Raw genomic sequence first — 19,044 nt, forward strand, 5'->3', positions numbered from 1 at the left:
ATTGCTTGCAGATATTTCCTTGCTGAAAACCACTTGTCAGATCCTTCTGCTCCTCATTGGGTTCAACACTCTTACTTATCGAAAGGACTACGATTGATCCCCTATACTTGTGGGTCATCACTGTTGAATGTGATGATACTTGTGAGACTGCTGAAATTATTGAAGTAGAACCTGCTATTTCACCTGTTAGAACCAGCTCTCCTAGATATGAATTGCCTGATATGCCTGAGGGTTATGTTACGAAGGGAGAGATAGCTCAGGACTTTCTTGCTTGTAAGGATAGCTATGATGTTGAGAAATTACTGCGCAAGTGGAAATAAAAATCTTTGAACGCTAGGATGAAATACGACCCGAAGTTTGCTACTTAGCCTATCTTTGTGACCGATAAGGATTATGAATTCTCTGTCGACCCTGAGTTAATCACTCTGGTCGAATCTGATCCTTTTCACGGTTATGAGTCTGAAACAGTTGTAGCACATCTTACTAAGCTGCATGATATAGCCACCCTATTCACGAGTGAGGAAAAGATCCGCCACTACTATATCCTTAAGTTGTTTCCTTTCTCGCTAAAGGATGATGTTAAGACTTGGTTCACTTCTCTTGCTCCTGGTTGTGTGCGTAGCCCCCAGGATATGATCTACTACTTCTCTGAAAAATATTGCCCTGTCCATAAGAAGCAAGCTGCCTTGCAGGAAATATATAACTTTGCGCAAGTTGAAGAAGAGAGTCTCCCACAAGCTTGGGGGAGGCTTGTCCAGCTTCTGAACACTTTGCCTGATCACCCTCTTGAGAAGAATGAAATACTTGATATCTTCTATAATGGACTAACCAATGCTTCTAAGGACCACCTAGATAGTTGTGCCGGTTGTGTTTTTAGGAAACGAACTGTAGAACAAGCTGAGATCCTATTGAATAATATCTTGTGCAATGAGAATGCTTGGACTATTCCCGAACCACCTCCAAAGCCAACTCCTAAGAAAAGAGGTATCCTATTCCTCAGTCCTGAAGATATGCAAGAAGCTAACAAATCTATGAAAGAGAAAGGCATTAAATCTGAAGATGTTAAAAATCTACCACCTATCGAAGAGATCCATGGTCTTGATAACCCGATACAGGTAGTAGAGGTAAATTCTCTTCGTAGATTCAATGAGAGTGATATTCCTTTTGATAAACCTGCTAGCTTATGCCTCGATGAATTTGATAACTTTGTTGCCAAACAACAGAGTTTCAATGATTATGTTAGCAGACAATTGGAACAGAATGCTCGTATGCTTAGTCATTTAAGTGCTTGTGTGGACAGAAACGTCAATGATCTTAAGCTCTTGAGTAAACATGCCTCTATGGTTACTACTCAGGTAGAAGAAGTACTTAAGGCTCAAAATAACTTGCTCAATGAGTTGAATGACAATTCTGTCAGAGTCGTCACTAGAGGCGGTAGAATGACCCATGAACCTTTGTATCCTGAGGGTCATCCTAAGAGAATTGAACAAGATTATCAAGGAGTTAGCACTAATGCACCTAGTCATCCTAGGAAAAACAAGAAAGATGATAGGAACTTGCACGCTAGCAACCCTGATGCTGTTACACCTGAGAATCCAAACGATGTCTGTTTCTGATGTTGAAACACAATCTGGTGATGAACATGAGCCCGATGATAATATCGATAGTGATTCTCATGAAGATGCTCAACCTAGCAATGATAAGGATGTGGCGATTGAACCTGTTGATCTTGATAACTCACAGCCCAAGAATAGAAGACACGATAAGAACGACTTCATTGCTAGGAAGCATGGTAAAGAAAGGGAACCATGGGTTCAGAAACCCATGCCCTTTCCTCCCAACCCATCCAAGAAAAAGGATGATGAGGATTTTGAGCGATTTGTTGAAATGATTAGACCTGTATTTCTGCAAATGCGTTTGACAGATATGCTCAAAATGTCTCCGTATGCTAAGAACATGAAGGATATTGTGACTAATAAGAGGAGGATACCTCAGGTTGAGATTTCCACCATGCTCGCTAATTATACCTTCAAGGGTGGAACTCCTAAGAAACTAGGTGATCCCGAAGTGCCCACTATACCTTGCTCCATTAAAGGCAACTACGTTAGAACTGCTTTATGCGACCTTGGAGCCGGTGTTAGTGTTATGCCTCTCTCTCTTTATCGTAGACTTGAATTGGATAAGTTGACACCCACTGAAATCTCTCTGCAAATGGCCGACAAATCAACTACTTTCCCTATCGGCATTTGCGAGGATGTGCCTGTTGTGGTTGCTAACGTTACTATCTTAACAGACTTTGTTATTCTGGATATTCCCGAGGATGATGCCATGGCGGTCATCCTTGGAAGACCCTTTTTAAACACTACAGGGGCTTTTATTGATTTCAACAAAGGCAATGTCACTTTCCATGTCAATGGTAATGAGCATACGGTGCACTTTCCGAAGAAACAATATCAGGTACATTGCAGCAATGCTATTGAAAAAACTTCATCGATTCTTATTGGAAGCTTTGAATGCCCTATACCTACTGTTAAGATGAAGTATGATTTGCTTGTTGGGGATATGCACATCCCCATTGAGGTAACCTAGTGACTATTCAAAAATTCTCCATTCCTTTTTATGCGATTCGAAAAAGTTTGTCAAGGAGACTTGATCAACCTCATTGACGGATTTCTTTCGATGACCATGGGATGGATGAATCGAGGAGTCACAACCCTCTGTTCCAAGCTTTCACCTTCGGTTGCTTAGAAGAAAAAATGATAGATTTAGCTTTAGTTTTCCCTATTTTCTGGTTTTTGCATCTCGTAGAAAAGTGTCCCGAAAATAAAATTTCTTCGAATGCCCTGAAAATCAAGTATGGTTTTTTCTAGAATTTTTGAAAAATTCAGAGACGGAGAGCTAGTCAGGGGGATGCACCAGTGGGCCACAAGCCCTGGAGGCGCGGGCACCCCCCTGGCCACGCCTACTAGGCTTGTGGGGCCCACGTGTCACCCCTGCACTTATTCTAGCTCCCATCTCCTTCTCCTACCTCCAAAAAAATCGTTTCGCAGCTCAAATCCGTGTTCTTGCTCTTCTTGCTGCGATTTTCGATCTCCTTGTGCAAAGTCCCATTCACCAAACTGTTTTGGGGAATTGCTCCTTGGTATGTGACTCCTCCATTGGTCCATGTAGTTTTTGCTCTAGTGCCCTATCACTACAAGAAATATGCTCATACTTGACGTTTTTTAAAATGTCGTTGATGAATTCGTCATAAATCTATGACGATTTCATCCGAGATTGTCGTAAGCCGTTTGAGGGGATCAAATCTACATATAAATTACGATGATGTGAGTCAAAAACGTCGTAACCGCATAAGATGAGATCGTCATCATTTTTACGACGATTATAAAAACATCGTAACATGATGTAACATAATTTTTACGACGATTATAAAAACGTCGTAAAATGTATTGAATTTTTTATACGTTTTTTCTGTTGGCTATTTTTTCACCTTACTTTTATATTGGGCTTGCTAATGGGCTTGTCCACATCATGTGCACCACTGCGCCATTTACAAACCGTGCTGGCAAAAATTCGGCGCTGCTGGGACTCGAACCCGAGAGCTCTCTGCCCAAACCGCCTGGTCCGCACCACTGCGCTAGCCACTATATTTTGTTAGTTGGATACAACTCACTCAATATATAGTAAGTTTAGAAAGATATCCTTCCCTAATTCAGATAGATACAAGAGCGCAAAGGGATGCCGTTTTCAGATATGTTGCTGCGTCGGATCTGGTGACCGCGGCGGTGGCTGATGCGGAGGTGGCCGGCGGCGGGGGCTGATGCGAAGGTGACCAACGGCGGTGGTTGGTGCGGCCATGCCCAACGGAGGGGGCTGGTGCGGTCGTGCCCAACGGAGGGGGCTGGTGCGGGGGCGCTGAGCGGCGGAGGGAGCTGGTGCGGGGGTGCGCGCTGAGCGGCGGAGGGAGCTGGTGTGGGGCTCTGAGCGGCGGAGGGAGTTGGTCCAGCGGCGGCGGCGCACACTTCTTCCCCTGCTTCTTGGAGGTATGGTTACTTCTTCTTGTTTGTCTGTCTGTCTGTTGTCTTGAAAGTACCCACTTGTCTTGGAAGTTGCTGCAGTCCTCTGCGATTTCCTCGTAATTATATAAATTGGAAGTTGCTGCAGTTTAGTCGTCTGGACGACGACTCTAGCGTGTGTGCGTGTACTAGTTGCTCCCAGTCCATATATCGTTGGGTGTAGCATCAAATCTTATCCGGGTGTCTTTTCCCTAGTTTTCTCCTTAGATAATTAATTATGTACTTTTTGTGGATGCTTTGCTGCCGAAATCACTCAACTTTTGTGTGTGGTATGAGTAGGATCATAGAATTCTATCTGTGGCCCCTCAAATCAAATAATAATGATGGCAACACTATCACTGAACCTTAAGCATCCTGTCGATGTCCAATCTAACTGTTCCTGTACGCTATTGTCTGCCGATTTGCATACATCATATCCCCCCTGAAAGTGTTTATAATACTCAAGCATGCAAGTGGGTCATTAGTCAGTTAGTGCTTAGGGTCACTCCCTAATTGGTTCTGGTTGGTGTCTGTACAACGGGGTAATTGTAACATGATGTAGGCTGTAGTACATCGTTGCTTATAAATAGAACCGCAGACACCTCTTCCCTGCCCAAGTAATCACTCCACCCTGTCATTTGGCCCTATCCTAACACAGTAGCACGAGTCAATCATTATCTCTTTTATCCCGCCGTTTCAAGTTTCAGCTTGGGCATGTTCTGTTGCATACCTTGCATTCTTCTTCGTTTGCTTTCTAGTATTAAACATGTTCTCAAGGATTGCTTTTAAATTCGATATTTTTATATATGGAGTGGTTAATATTTGTTAGTTCTTTTGGCTTTCTTGTTTTCTGGAGCTCTACCGAAAGCCTTTAAAGTCGTTGTATTATGTATATGTATGCCAGTCATGGCTGAAGCCTTGTAATGCTTATAAACAAATTAAATCATGTTGCTACTACTAATTTGTATGTTGTCTTGGCAGTGGCTTAGCAGTGCAGTGGCATGGCACTAGCAGCTTAGATCTATTGTGGCAGCCGTTGCAACAACAAATGTCGGGCAAAGTATACGCTCTGCGCCAAATAATCATGTCACTATGTATTCTAATAAATACAGTATAATCACATAATTGGGGAATTCCCTATGTCTGAATTTTACCTGGAAGAGAAAAATAGAAGGAGTGGGAGACTTTGTCTTTGTGCGTGGCTATATAGGCAGCTTGACCAGTATATTGCAAAAGAAGACATGGGAATACAACCGTCGTGAAAGCAATCTACGTTTCGAAATCATAAACGATGTTAGCAAGCACTAGCAACAAAATAGACTGATGTATGTACTCATGTGAAAGTTATATTATAGAAATGTAAATCTACTACCTGCACGAATATAATAATGAATGCATTCCTACTAAAATGAAGATTAAAATATGCACACTGAAGGACTATCACAACCAACAAATGGTACCTGAATAGCTTGCACAGGTAAATATGACAGGTCAGCGAATAGAGCTTCTGTCCCTGCAGCATAAGCAAAAATGTGTGCAGTGGCATGGCACTAGCAGTGGCATATCCATGGAGGGACAGTGTCTGCAGTGGCATGTGCAGATCTTAGATGAATATGCCGTGGTGAAAGTAGGGATAGGGGCTTAGCAGTGCCTCCATCTACATGTTTTATAGTTATATTTATACTTGGTGAAAGTAGAGGCAGTGGCAAGAATTGTTCTCTAGGTTTGGTTTGCTTTTTGCTAGCTATTGTTGGTCTTTGAGCTTTGATTGATGCTAAGTTGCAACATTTCTTGGTCTTTGGCAGATGGACAGGAGCTGGATTAAAGGAGTTAGAAGGCTTTCCGCTTAACATACAAAAGGAGTCGAAGAATTTATGCAATTTGTTCACAGAAGTGCTGCCGAGGATGCTCATGTTCTTTGCCCATGTCGGAGCTGTCTCAACCGTGCACAACAACATCTAGGAACTGTAGAGGCTCATCTGTTGATTTATGGGATGTCAAGCACATATGATTGGTGGGTCTATCATGGAGAACCTTTACATGCTGAACCTGAACCTGAACCTGATGTAGACCCACACCATGTTGATGAAGGCAATGATTTTGTACAAGATGATCCGCCAGCGGTTGCTAGTTTTGAGGAGGGTGGAAATGAAGATGACAGAATTCCTGAGTTGTTAAAGGATTTCTACAATTCAGAACCACAAGGTGATCGGCAGAAGACAATCTTTGTCGAGCTGTTAGAGGAGGCAAAGCGCCCAGCTAGTGATGGTGGTAAATTGACCAAATTTTCCTTCACCGTGAAGTTACTTCACGCCAAGTCTTTCTACCGGATGACCAATGTTCAATTCAACGGATTTATCCATATCATGACCTTGCAATATCCAGATAGCGAAATTCCCAAATCTTATGATGAAGCATTGAGTATAATCAACACATTGGGACTTGGCTATGTTTCAATCCATGTCTGCCCGAATAACTGTGTCTTGTTTCGGAAGCAGTTTGCCCACTACGACGAGTGTCCAAAATGTAATGCCTCCACGTGGAAAAATGCTGATGGGAAGAAGCGGATACCGGTGAAGGTATTGAGGCATTTCCTTTGATTCCAAGGCTGCAGAGGATGTTTATTTCGAAGAAACAATCGGAGGAGGTACAATGGCACAAGCTAAATTGGAAAGCCATGGAGGGTGAACTCAGCCATGCAGCTCACGGGGAGGCATGGAAAAAGTTGGACAAATTAGATAATGAATTTACCGCTGATCCAAGGAACTTAGACTCGGCATTGCCGGTGATTGTTTTAATCCATTTGGAAAGATGAGCACATCCTATAGTATGTGGCCTGTATTTGTGATTCCATACAACCTTCCGCCATGGGCATGTATGGATCGGTCCAACGTCATGATGGTGTTGCTGATTCCGGGTCCAAATTCTCTCGGCAAGGATTTTGATGTCTTTATGGAGCCCCTCGTAGATGAACTGCTCCTGCTATGGAAGGGTGTACTTACGTATGATGCCGGAAGTCCCGAAAAGTTCAATCTACGTGATGCGATCTTATGGTGCATCCATGATTACCCGGCGCTGCACACTTCATCGGGGAGGACCACAGGGGGTATCAACCATGCGTTCGTTGTGACAAGGACCCTTGCTCAAAGAGAATAAGGAGCAAGATATGCTTTACTGGGCAACGCCGTTTTCTTAGTTGCAACCATCCTTGGCGGAAAAGCAAGGATTTTAACGGCGAGACTGAAACTCGCGACAAGCCAGCACAATTCACTCAAGAAGAGCTTGAGCAGCAACTTGACAAGGTCAAAGATGTGAGACCAGGAAAGCATGGAAAGACAAGAAAGCGTCAGCAGGGTCAATGTTGGGACCGGAGGTCTATTCTATGGGACCTCCCGTACTCGAAACACCTGAAGTTCAGGCATAATCTCGATGTTATGCACATCAAGAAAAACAAATGTGAGAATCTGCTAGGGACATTTCTGAATATCGAAGGAAAGACAAAGGACACGGTTAACTCCAGGCTAGATTTGGAAGACATGGGCATAAGAGAAGATTTGCACCTACATCCTTCTGAAGACAGAGAGTCATTTAAAATGCCAGAAGCATGGTATACGATGACTAAAGAAGAAAGCTTGCATTCTGTGAATATATAATGAATGTGAGATTTCCAGATGGGTACGCCGCGAACCTAGCAAAATGTGTTTCTCCTGATGGATGCAAGCTTCAAGGCCTGAAAACACATGATTGTCACATCCTGCTCCAAAGGATTTTACCGGCGGGACTCCGAGGTTTGATGGATAAGGAAATATATGAAGCGGTTGCTGAGCTAGGGAATTTCTTTAAAGAGTTGTGCTGCAAAACGCTGAAGCTAGATGTTCTGAAAAGACTGAAAAAGAAATCCCAATTATCCTTTGCAAGCTGGAGAAGATTTTCCCTCCATCTTTCTTCACTGTTATGGTTCATTTGGCCATCCATTTACCTGAAGAGGCAATGCTTAGAGGACCTGTACAATACGGCTGGATGTACCCGATCGAAAGAAGGCTGCTTACACTGAAGCGGTATGTGCGGAACACGGCCAGACTGGAGGGATCCATTGCCGAAGCATATATTGTCAATGAGTGCTTGACATTTTGCTCGAGGTACTTTGACGATGTCGAAACGAGATTTAATCGACCGGGTAGAAACAGAGAGTGGGATGATTCGCAAGGTGGTGATCTCTCGGTTTTCAAGCATGGTGTGAGCTTTCTTGGAGCTTCAGATTACGTGTCTGCTGGTGATGATTATGACAAGATGGTTTGGTATGTCCTCAGAAGTTGCCCTGAGGTTCAACCCTATATCGAGTATGGCATCTCTTGTGTAGCTAATTGTATCATTTTTCTCTGGTTGGAGTGAACACATTATTTAGTCCCGATGCTTTAATTTATTATTTTTGGCATTACAGCTTGTGCAAGGAAGATCTGAACCACCAAGGCATCATCAATGTTGATAAATGGCTTGCGAAGGGATTTTCTCAATGGTTTAAGACTCATGTGAGATATTTAGCATTTGATCAATTGACACGTAATTTTCCATGTGTGTTATTCACCCTGGTTTTATTTGTGCAGATTGGAAAATTACATGAGAAGAACAATGTTAGTGCTAATCTCTTTGCCTTGGCATGTGAACCGGATAAGCGAGTGAGATTGTATTCTGCGTGTATTGTTGATGGTGTCCGGTACCATGATTGCAATCCCCGGCAACGGCGCAAGAAAAATGCTTGATGTCAACTGTTCTTCCCATTTGCAACGGCACCAGAAGAATGCTGCTAGCACTCTCCGGCAATCGAAACTAGAAGAATGTTGTTGACGGCCCACCAGCGCGTGGGATCGTAGCAGTTTTCGAGGGTAGAGTATTCGACCCAAATTTGTTGGTACGCCTATAGGAGGTGAGAGGATACTCTCAAGTATTAGGAGCTGAATATGTCAGATTCAACCACACCTGAAAGATTAGTATCTGCAAGCAAAGTAGTATGATAACAACGGTGTGAGAAACGATCTGTTGACACGGCAGACTATTTCTAACGATTGTATCAATGGCACCAAGTTGCCTCGTTGACGGAAATTGTCAGTTCCCGTCAACGACTAGTGAACCAAAATTGTAGAAGGTAGCAGCAGTGTAACGAGCAATAGGAGTGGCAAGGAACAACAGTAGTGACAGCAGTAGCAAGTAGCAACAGTAGCAAGCGAAGGTAGTAGCAACAGTAGCAGCAGAGCAAGACAAGTAACAGCAGTAGCAACAGTAGTAACAGCAGCAGAGCAAAACAAGTAACAGTAGCAGCAGCAGTAGTAACAGCAGCAGAGCAAGACAAGTAACAACAGCAGTAGGACAAACTCGTAGGCAATGGGTCGGTGATTTGTTTGGATGATATTCATCATGCAACAGTTATAACACGGAGAGATATGTGGCTAGCTCCCGTTCGTCAATGTGATGTAGGCATGCATTCCTTGTGTCGTCATACGTGCTTAGGGAAAAGAACTTGCATGATATCTATTGTCCATCCCTCCCGTGGCTGCGGGGTCCAAAAGGAAACTACGAGATATTAAGGTTCTACTTTTAATAAATAACCGGACCAACGCATTAGCACTTCGTGAACACATGAACTCCTCAAACTATGGTCATCACCGGGAGTGGTTCCGGTTATTGTCACTCGGGGGTTGCCGGATCATAACACATAGTAGGTAACTACAACTTGCAAGATCGGATCTAAAACACACATATATTGGTGACAACATAATAATTTCAGATCTGAAATCATGGCACTCGGGCCCTAGTGACAAGCATTAAGCATGGCAAAGTAGTAGCAACATCAATCTCAGAACATAGTGGATACTAGGGATCAATCCCCATCAAAACTAACTCAATTACATGATAGATCTCATCCTTCTCATCACCGCCCAGCGAGCCTACGAATAGATTACTCACGAACGACGAAGAGCTTCATGGAATTGGAGAAGGAAGAAGGTTGATGATGACGATGACGACGATTTCCCCTCTCTGGAGCCCAAGACGGACTCCAGATCTGCCCTCCAGATGAAGAACAGGTTGTGGCGGCGCCTCCGTATCGCAAACGCGACGAAAACTTCTCTTTTTATTTTTCGTGGGACGAAAGTGAACTTATAGACCTGAGGTTGGGGGCGGCAGAGCCGTGTGGGCCCCACAAGCCTGCCCACCGCCACCAGGGGGTGGTGGTGGAGCCACGGCTTATGGCCCACTGGCCCACCCCCTTAGGTGGAACTTGGCGCAGATATTTTTCATATTTTCCAAAATTGCTCCCCGTAAATTTTCAGGACGTTTGGAGAACTTTGATTTCCGCACAAAAATAACACCAAGGCAATTCTGCTGAAAACAGCGTCAGTCCAGGTTAGTTCCATTCAAATCATGCAAATTAGAGTCCAAAACAAGGGCAAAAGAGTTTGGAAAAGTAGATACGATGGAGACATATCATACCATACTGTTGACCGCGAGAAAGATCGAAAGTCACAGAATAGTGGAATTTTTACCGAGGGAGAACATGAAGGCGCTAACATCGAATTCTATGATCACCTCAAAAGCATCATAAATCTGCAGTACAACACTATCACAGGTGTCCGTCGTTTGGTCGTCTTATTCCATTGTGACTGGTTTGATCTTAGTTGCAAGAAAACCTACACAGGATTCAATGATGATGGACACTTCATAAGCATTAACACTGGAAAGTGTTGGTACAATGTAGCGACCCGACTCAAAAAGAGTCAAGCCTCTGTGTTTCTGTGCCATCCCTGGATCAGTATGCTGGCACACACAGTACATCAATGTATATATCAAAGTGCAATCACATGTAAATAGCGTAAAACTGATATATAGCTTAAATATCTCAGCGGAAGCAGTCAAGGGAGTGGAGTCCCAATAAACACCAACGGCAAGTTGAGTATAGACCGTAACCCTGAATCGTACTCTTACTCATCGAAGAAAAATATCTACAACATAAGACGTTGTAGCCGTGTAGGTCAGCATATTGAATATGCCGGCAAGTCACATAAGAGAGGGGTGAAAAGTAATCATCTATACTATATGCATATATGGCAGGTGGGGCTATAAGTTTTAGCGTAAAGCAAGTTTTTCTCGTACAACAAGAGTGGGCTAAAAACAAAATGTTACTACATTGTTGGTTGTTAACGAGATGGTTCCGCCAACCAGTTCTCGTACCCAAGTTGTCAATATTTACCCTCATCAAATATATTTAATGGTGTTGAGAAATCCAGATAACTTCAGTTCCTTTGGCTCAAGTCGTCCATGATCGTGGACACGGCTAATCGATTAGGTTTGAGTACTCTGTAGAGTTTTGCACACGTTCCCCACAAGATTTGATCGTCTCCGAGTATGTCCTCGCACTTCAGGGTGTTTGAAGACCGGATGATCAAAACATGGTCTTTCAACGGGTCCCTCTGAATCCCTGTCGGTGCCCATCCATTCCTACCGTTCGTCTACATCTGCTAGCACCGCCTGTCCAGAGTCGCCGCGTTGTCCAACCAAGCCAGAGCCCATAATGACTTGTGCCTGTGCAGGTAAGCCTTGGGTCTTGAAAATATCCGTCCATCTCTTTGAGCCTGGGTGAAGCTTTCCGCAGGATGACATGGCCTCTCTAGCATCCCGGGCATCCACTGGGTTCTCCAGGGAGCCGATCAACCGTCCTTCACCCAGAGTTGCATTGCGTCCGAGGTCTTGAAAATCTTGTCTTAGTCCGGTCTTGATTATTATATCAACCTCGCATCACTCGTGATATACACTCAACCGATAACCCGTCTACTCAAGCATAGCATTAAGAAATTTTCGTCCCGGGGCCAAGTATCGGGGTTGTTGTGTTCCTACCACATGATAGTACAACTTATGCTAAAGTTTCCAAGTACCTAAGCAGCATGCAATTGGGCATAGGATGGTAGAACTACGATGCATAAAAACATAGGTGATAGTATGATCAAAGTGACTTGCCTGTGATGTTGACGAAGAAGAATTCCTCGAGAAAATAACTTGATAGACTACTCGTCACTCTCCGATGAAATCTATATAGCAAACATATCATTCATATAAGCACTCATACTAGCAATCATTCTAGAAATCAAAACAAAAGAGAGAGAGCGAATAAGAAATTCCGAAAGAAACTTCAAATAAGACTAGGGAGTCTTCTACTACGTCAAACACTAAATAGTTTTGTCTAACACAAAATAATAACAAGGAACTAGGATATAAGTTTAACTAAGATAAAATAAAGTATTTTTCACAAAACCTTTTGAAAGTATTCCCGAACGTAATTTGAAAGAGGGATGAAAACAATTGCACGTTACTACGGGACTAGAATTGATTTAATGAAAACAAATAAACATAAAATAAAAACTTGTTCAAAACTACTGTTAACTAACATAAACAAACAATAATAATCTTTCTGAAATAATAAAGAAAATGTTTTAAAACAAAAGTAGAAAATGAATTAGCCGAAATCCTAAAAGCGGTGAAACAGAAATTGTTTCACCTGAAATAATGAGTTAAAATACTCAAACAAATCTGAAATATTTACCACTTATAAATAGGATCGCTAGTGATCAGTACCAGAAGGAATAAAATTAAAATCTATTTTTAAACTCCTGGAATAAGCAAAACAAGGTTTAAACTAAATCTGATCTAACTAATATTTGAAAATTTCAAACATAGACAAATTATATGTTTTTAAAAATTACAGGAAATTTGTGAGCTAATGGAAAAAGAATCAATGTCATTGGACTTCGGGATAAAAAGTTGTGGCCAAAACAAGATTGAAACTTGCTGTTTTTGCAATTTAGACGGAAAAAACTGAAGTTAACTAGTACTAGCAAAGGGTACACGTGGTCTGTTACTATTGGCTGCGGGTGCTGTTTGTTGCATGGCTAGGAGCAAACGGTCGATGCTAAGCCAAACTCGCTGGTTAAATGATAAGTGAAATAAAACCAGCACGGTTTTTCTAATCTAACCGAAGAGGTATTTTAAGATCTAATCTAACCATCTAAATAGGATCTAAGGGCTACAAACAAGAGAAGGGAAATAACAGAGAGGGAGGAGAAGTTCTTACCGTGGTGGAGCTGCTCCCATGGCTGACTGCTGGCCGAGGTGGGAAGGAGGTGCTCCGGTGGGGTGGGGAGGGGCCGGCGGGGGTGGGGAAAGGGGGGGGGCGAAGGTGGGGCTCCAGGGAGGGGGTGGTGGCGAAGTGGAGATGGGTTGTAGGGGGGCGAGGTGGGGAGGAAAACTGCTGCTGTTCGCTGGTGATGGCCGATGGGGATGGGGATGGGGCAGCAGGGGGCGGTGGAGGGGGTGGAGGGGTGCAGCGAGGTGGTGGCCGAAGTGATGGAGGGGTGCAGCGAGGTGCCAGGGGGAGGAGGCCGAAGGTGAAGAAACAGTTGGTTTTGCTGCTGCTGCTGGTAATGGCGATGGGGATGGTGGAGAAGGGGCAGCACGGGGTGGTGGAGGAGTGCAGCGAGGTGGTGGAAAAGCTGCTGGTGGAGGGGTGCAGCGAGGTGGGTGCAGGGGGCGAAGGTGGGGAGCTCCTGGCAAGTTTTTCTGGTGATAACTCCGACGAGGGTGCGCGAGCTAGAGGCGAGGAGAGGGGGTTTTCTCGGGAAAAATGGAGAGAAGAGGGCGGTGGGAATTTATAGGCGGTCTCGGATGGCGCCCGGAAGGAAGGAGGAGGGAGATCGGGAAAGAGGGGATTCCTTCCTCCATGGATGGAAGGTTTTTGTCACGTGGGAGAAGAGAGGAGGAAGAAGAAGATCTCCTGGGCCAAATTTGGAAAGTGCTTAATTGGGCCAGCTCCTATTTCCTAATAAAAGTGATTCTATTCCTATTTTCAAAACTAGGAATCTAAAACGTTAAAAAGGAAATCAAATCAATTCGGAATAAAGAGTTTTTATATACTAAAATTATCAGAAAAATAAAATATAGATGATGGGCATTTTTCCACGGCAAAAATAAAAACTTCACAAAAAATGTTTTTCCAAAAATCCCTAAAAGCATTATTTCTTTTTGCAAATAATTTTCAAATGATCCTCTAAGTTTGAGGGTTCAAATAACTTTCAAAATGCCCGTGGGTTCGAGGGTCATGTTCCTCCTCTCTGGAAATGTATTTTCCGGCATTTTGTTGCACGAAGAAAACGAATGGAAAATGCAAAAGAATTCAAATGCAGATATCTCCGTTCAAATTATTTGTAGTTGAAGAAGTCATGTCATCTTCTCTCTTTGCTTTTAAAAGCTTGAATTTGAATCTACCGGAGAAGGGGAAAGTCATTTTATTCCCTCTCATTCAAAAGTTTCGAAAAGTTTCAAATTTCACACAAGTTTCACTCACTCAGCAACCAAACAAACAATCAATCTAATAATTATATTAACATTCCAAAATTTATAATTTTGGGATGTTACAAACTACCACACTTAAAATGAATCTCGTCCTCGAGATTCGAAGAGGCTAGAAAGAAAGGTTAGGGTTTGGGGGTCTTCTAAAAAATCCAACTTCCGGCAAAGTGGGATGCTACCACACTTAAAATGAGAGATACTGGTCCCTCAAAATGCTTTAACGATCCTCTGGGGTTTTGGCAACTGACATCGCACAGTCTTCATATTAAATCCTTTGGTGATGCTCTCCCGTTGATATAAGCTTCTTCCGTTACTGGGTCTTCTTAAGTGACAGTCTCGTGGTCAATTCTAAATAACATATCGATGATTCTCATGGTGGTCTACCATTTGTGGTTATCCTGCAGAGAGAGGGGTCTTGGTTTTATCCTCACCGTAAAATTTCCTACGTGTGACAACAAGTGCCATGTACATGGGGCTTCATCATACCATTCTAAGGCTTAAACAAAAGCTTCAAAGAACGTCGTCTCTCACTATGGGTAAGTCTCTCAGATTTACCATTCTGAATAGCAAGATAAATGATAAGAGTAAGTCGTCATGGTGATCAATCCATTCCGCACCCAAATCATTTCTCTGTATAAGGTTTAGCGAATCTCGCATTCTAACACTCGGGCATCCTCACAAGCGTTGCAGAATTTCTCGTCCACGAACGAAGTTCGGATAATCCATTGGTTCTGCAAGCTGAACAAAACATCTATCGTATCTTTACAACTCTCTGGCTTTCGTATGTTCCTAAGAAAACGTTTGCTGATCCATCATAGCTTCTTCCATAAATCATATTCATTTCATAATCAATCCTTTATTACATCCTTGCTTTCTTCTAAATTCCAACTCAAAAGTAATTCATTACAAATGCTGCCATCCACATTGTTCGGTATGGTCAAGCATTTCTGCCAACTTTATTCATCTGTCTCTCTTGGAGGTACTTTAGTTCCACTAGAACTTTCCGAGGTGCTCCTTGAAATCATCCATCTTTTGCTTCATCATGGTGGTCATGAGCTTCATCTCCATCATCTCCGCACGTACTTCACTCAGGTATTCCTGGGTATGACGGAGTCTTGCTTCAAGTATTTCTCCGATCTGACGTATGGCTTCCATGGCAGCTTCACGAACAGCATCAAAGAAGGTTGCTCGTGGTACCCGTGAAATGAAAAAGTATTGCCCCATAGTTTTTGGACAAACTCCTTTCACATGGTGGAGGTGTACTTCCACGTACCAAAGTTCCACTCCATTTTCCACAAATGGGTAGCCTTTGTAGACTGCATCTCCTTCAAGGTGAATGTGCTTCATCATGTCCTTCAGGATTTTCGGGTAATCATGATCACTGGTCAGGGTCATGATCGTTTCTGGGCCCTTGAGGAATGACTCGTAGCGAGTTGTCATCTGCAGGTGTCAGTAAATAGGTACTCAGAGGAATGTATATGTCTCCTTGGTAATCATGGTACATTCCTTCTCAGTGGATCCTGTGGGTTTACCGATTACTACCACACTTAAATGAATTATACTCATGCCTGCATAGACCATATTTCTCTTATCCTCATAAATGTTCAGAGATCTTTGCTCGTAGAGAAACAACGCATACATTTTCAACATAGACAATCATGAGACAATAAATTCCATTTATTCATGATGTTATTACAATCTCAGGGACTTCTGTTACAAAAAAAATCACACCATGATCTCATGAAAAACAAGGGTGCTTCGGATTACACTTATTGCCATGGTCAAAACTTACTACTCCATTCTAGCTTTCTTCCTTTGCGGACAATCGTTAGCAAAATGTCATGCTTCCTTGCAACGAAAACAAATGATTTCTGACAAGTCTCGAGGCTTCTTAGCTTCTGCTTTTGCTCCTTGGATTCCCGGCTTCCTTCCTGAGCACATGTATTTGTGGTGGCAAAATTTCATACACTTGTAACATCTGACATGACTCAGGTCTATGTCTGCAGAGATTTGGTTCTTCCGAGGGTACTTTTTCTTCTTTCCGGACTCCTTCATTTTGGCCAGTTCTTCTATTTAAAGTGGATCAAACTCCACTTCTTCCGTCGGGAAGTTTCCCAGATACTCTTGGCTTATCTTCGTGCAGTCCTGTGAATAATGTCCTTCTTCTCCACATGAGTAGCATGCATTGGAGAAAAATCTGGTCAGACCTTGTCCATCAGGGTCTTCAATACTTTCGTTCATCACTGGCTCTTCTAGAATTTTCTTCTTGTGGGTTTCCTTCACTGCATCTTTCTGCTGCTTGACAACTTGTTGTACCTTGGGGTAAATGTGACACTGAGCTGGGTAGTGGTTGGTTCCTTCGCACAAGAAACAAGTCACCTGACTAGTTGGGCATTCCTTAGCTGGGTGATTTTCATCACAATGAGTGCATCCATCCTTGTGTTCTTCCTGGGTGTGTCCTATTTCTCCACAGATCTTGCATGCACAAGTCTTCTCCTTCGGACTGTCAAAGCACTTCTGAATAAGTCGGGATCTTAACAGAGTCTTCTTGAATTCTTCCCAACTTTCTGCTCCACTAAATCCTTGTATGGCATGGTGCATTTTCCACCAGATTGCAGCACTTTGTGTAAAGTACTGGAGAGCGTGTTCCACTTCATACTTCCTTGAGATCAAGTTTCTCCCGAAGTGGTTCTCCATGTTCTGAATCCATATTTCAGCCTCCAGCTGGGTCATTGGTCCAGAGATTACAAGTCCAGCTTCATACTCCATCTGGTAGGGTTGAGGTTTTGGGGATGAGACGGGTAAGAGAGGGAGGGAGATACACACAATACAAACAAAATTTTTGAGAATGGGTTTTATTTGTGGCCGTCGGAAAACACACACCAATGACGACTCACAAATCATCGTATCTACCGTGGGTATATAAAAGGGGTTTGGACTTCTAATGGTCATATAATTATTCGAACAATTCAGGGTCTTCGATTTCTTCGGGTCTTGAGAGTCTTCTGTTGGTGTAGCTTCAATTCTTCAAACGCGTGGTGAAATCCTCTTTACTTTGATGTAGAACTCCGTTGATTCTTCATGAGGTCGAAGGGGTAAGGGGATTGTCTAACTATTTGAGATGAGAGAGAACATTTGATGAAATCAGAAGAGATGAGGAGTGAAAGGTGTTCTCGAAAATAAGATTTTTGAGAGATCCTATCCTAAGAATTTTCCAGTTTCTAGGGTCACGTCCTACGATCAACATGTGCTCTGATACCATCTCTGTAGCGACCCGACTCAAAACGAGTCAAGCCTCTGTGTTTCTGTGCCATCCCTGGATCAGTATGCTGGCACACACAGTACATCAATCTATATATCAAAGTGCAATCACATGTAAATAGCGTAAAACTGATATATAGCTTAAATATCTCAGCGGAAGCGGTCAAGGGAGTGGAGTCCCAATAAACACCAACGGCAAGTTGAGTGTAGACCGTAACCCTGAATCGTACTCTTACTCGTCGAAGAAAAATATCTGCAACATAAGACGTTGCAGCCGTGTAGGTCAGCATATTGAATATGCCGGCAAGTCACATAAGAGAGGGGTGAAAAGTAATCATCTATACTATATGCATATATGGCAGGTGGGGCTATAAGTTTTAGCGTAAAGCAAGTTTTTCTCGTACAACAAGAGTGGGCTAAAAACAAAATGTTACTACATTGTTGGTTGTTAACGAGATGGTTACGCCAACCAGTTCTCGTACCCAAGTTGTCAATATTTACCCTCATCAAATATATTTAATGGTGTTGAGAAATCCAGATAACTTCAGTTCCTTTGGCTCAAGTCGTCCATGACCGTGGACACGGCTAATCGATTAGGTTTGAGTACTCTGCAGAGTTTTGCACACGTTCACCACAAGATTTGATCGCCTCCGAGTATGTCCTCGCACTTCAGGGTGTTTGAAGACCGGATGATCAAAACATGGTCTTTCAACGGGTCCCTCTGAATCCCTGTCGGTGCCCATCCATTCCTACCGTTCGTCTACATCTGCTAGCACCGCCTGTCCAGAGTCGCCGCGTTGTCCAACCAAGCCAGAGCCCATAATGACTTGTGGTTGTGCAGGTAAGCCTTGGGTCTTGAAAATATCCGTCCGTCTCTTTGAGCCTGGGTGAAGCTTTCCGCAGGATGACATGGCCTCTCCAGCATCCCGGGCATCCACTGGGTTCTCCAGGGAGCCGATCAACCGTCCTTCACCCAGAGTTGCATTGCGTCCGAGGTCTTGAAAATCTTGTCTTAGTCCGGTCTTGATTATTATATCAGCCTCGCATCACTCGTGGTATACACTCAACCGATAACCCGTCTACTCAACCATAGCATTAAGAAATTGTCGTCCCGGGGCCAAGTATCGGGGTTGTTGTGTTCCTACCACATGATACTACAACTTATGCTAAAGTTTCCAAGTACCTAAGCAGCATGCAATTGGGCATAGGATGGTAGAACTACGATGCATAAAAACATAGGTGATAGTATGATCAAAGTGACTTGCCTGTGATGTTGACGAAGAAGAATTCCTCGAGAAAATAACTTGATAGACTACTCGTCACTCTCCGATGAAAT

At 43.2% G+C, this 19,044-nt stretch overlaps 1 long non-coding RNA gene across 1 annotated transcript; it reads right to left on the reverse strand.

Moving 5' to 3' along the window:
• Window positions 1-5,103: 5,103 nt before the first annotated feature.
• Window positions 5,104-5,569, reverse strand: LOC123406153. Its single transcript, XR_006612015.1, has 3 exons — window positions 5,516-5,569; window positions 5,210-5,324; window positions 5,104-5,124 (listed from the first exon to the last, which is right to left on the reverse strand). It is a non-coding gene; the product is annotated as an uncharacterized LOC123406153 (long non-coding RNA).
• Window positions 5,570-19,044: the final 13,475 nt, after the last annotated feature.

The sequence above is a fragment of the Hordeum vulgare genome, chromosome 6H (assembly GCF_904849725.1).
Source record: "Hordeum vulgare subsp. vulgare chromosome 6H, MorexV3_pseudomolecules_assembly, whole genome shotgun sequence".
Lineage (NCBI taxonomy): Eukaryota > Viridiplantae > Streptophyta > Magnoliopsida > Poales > Poaceae > Hordeum > Hordeum vulgare.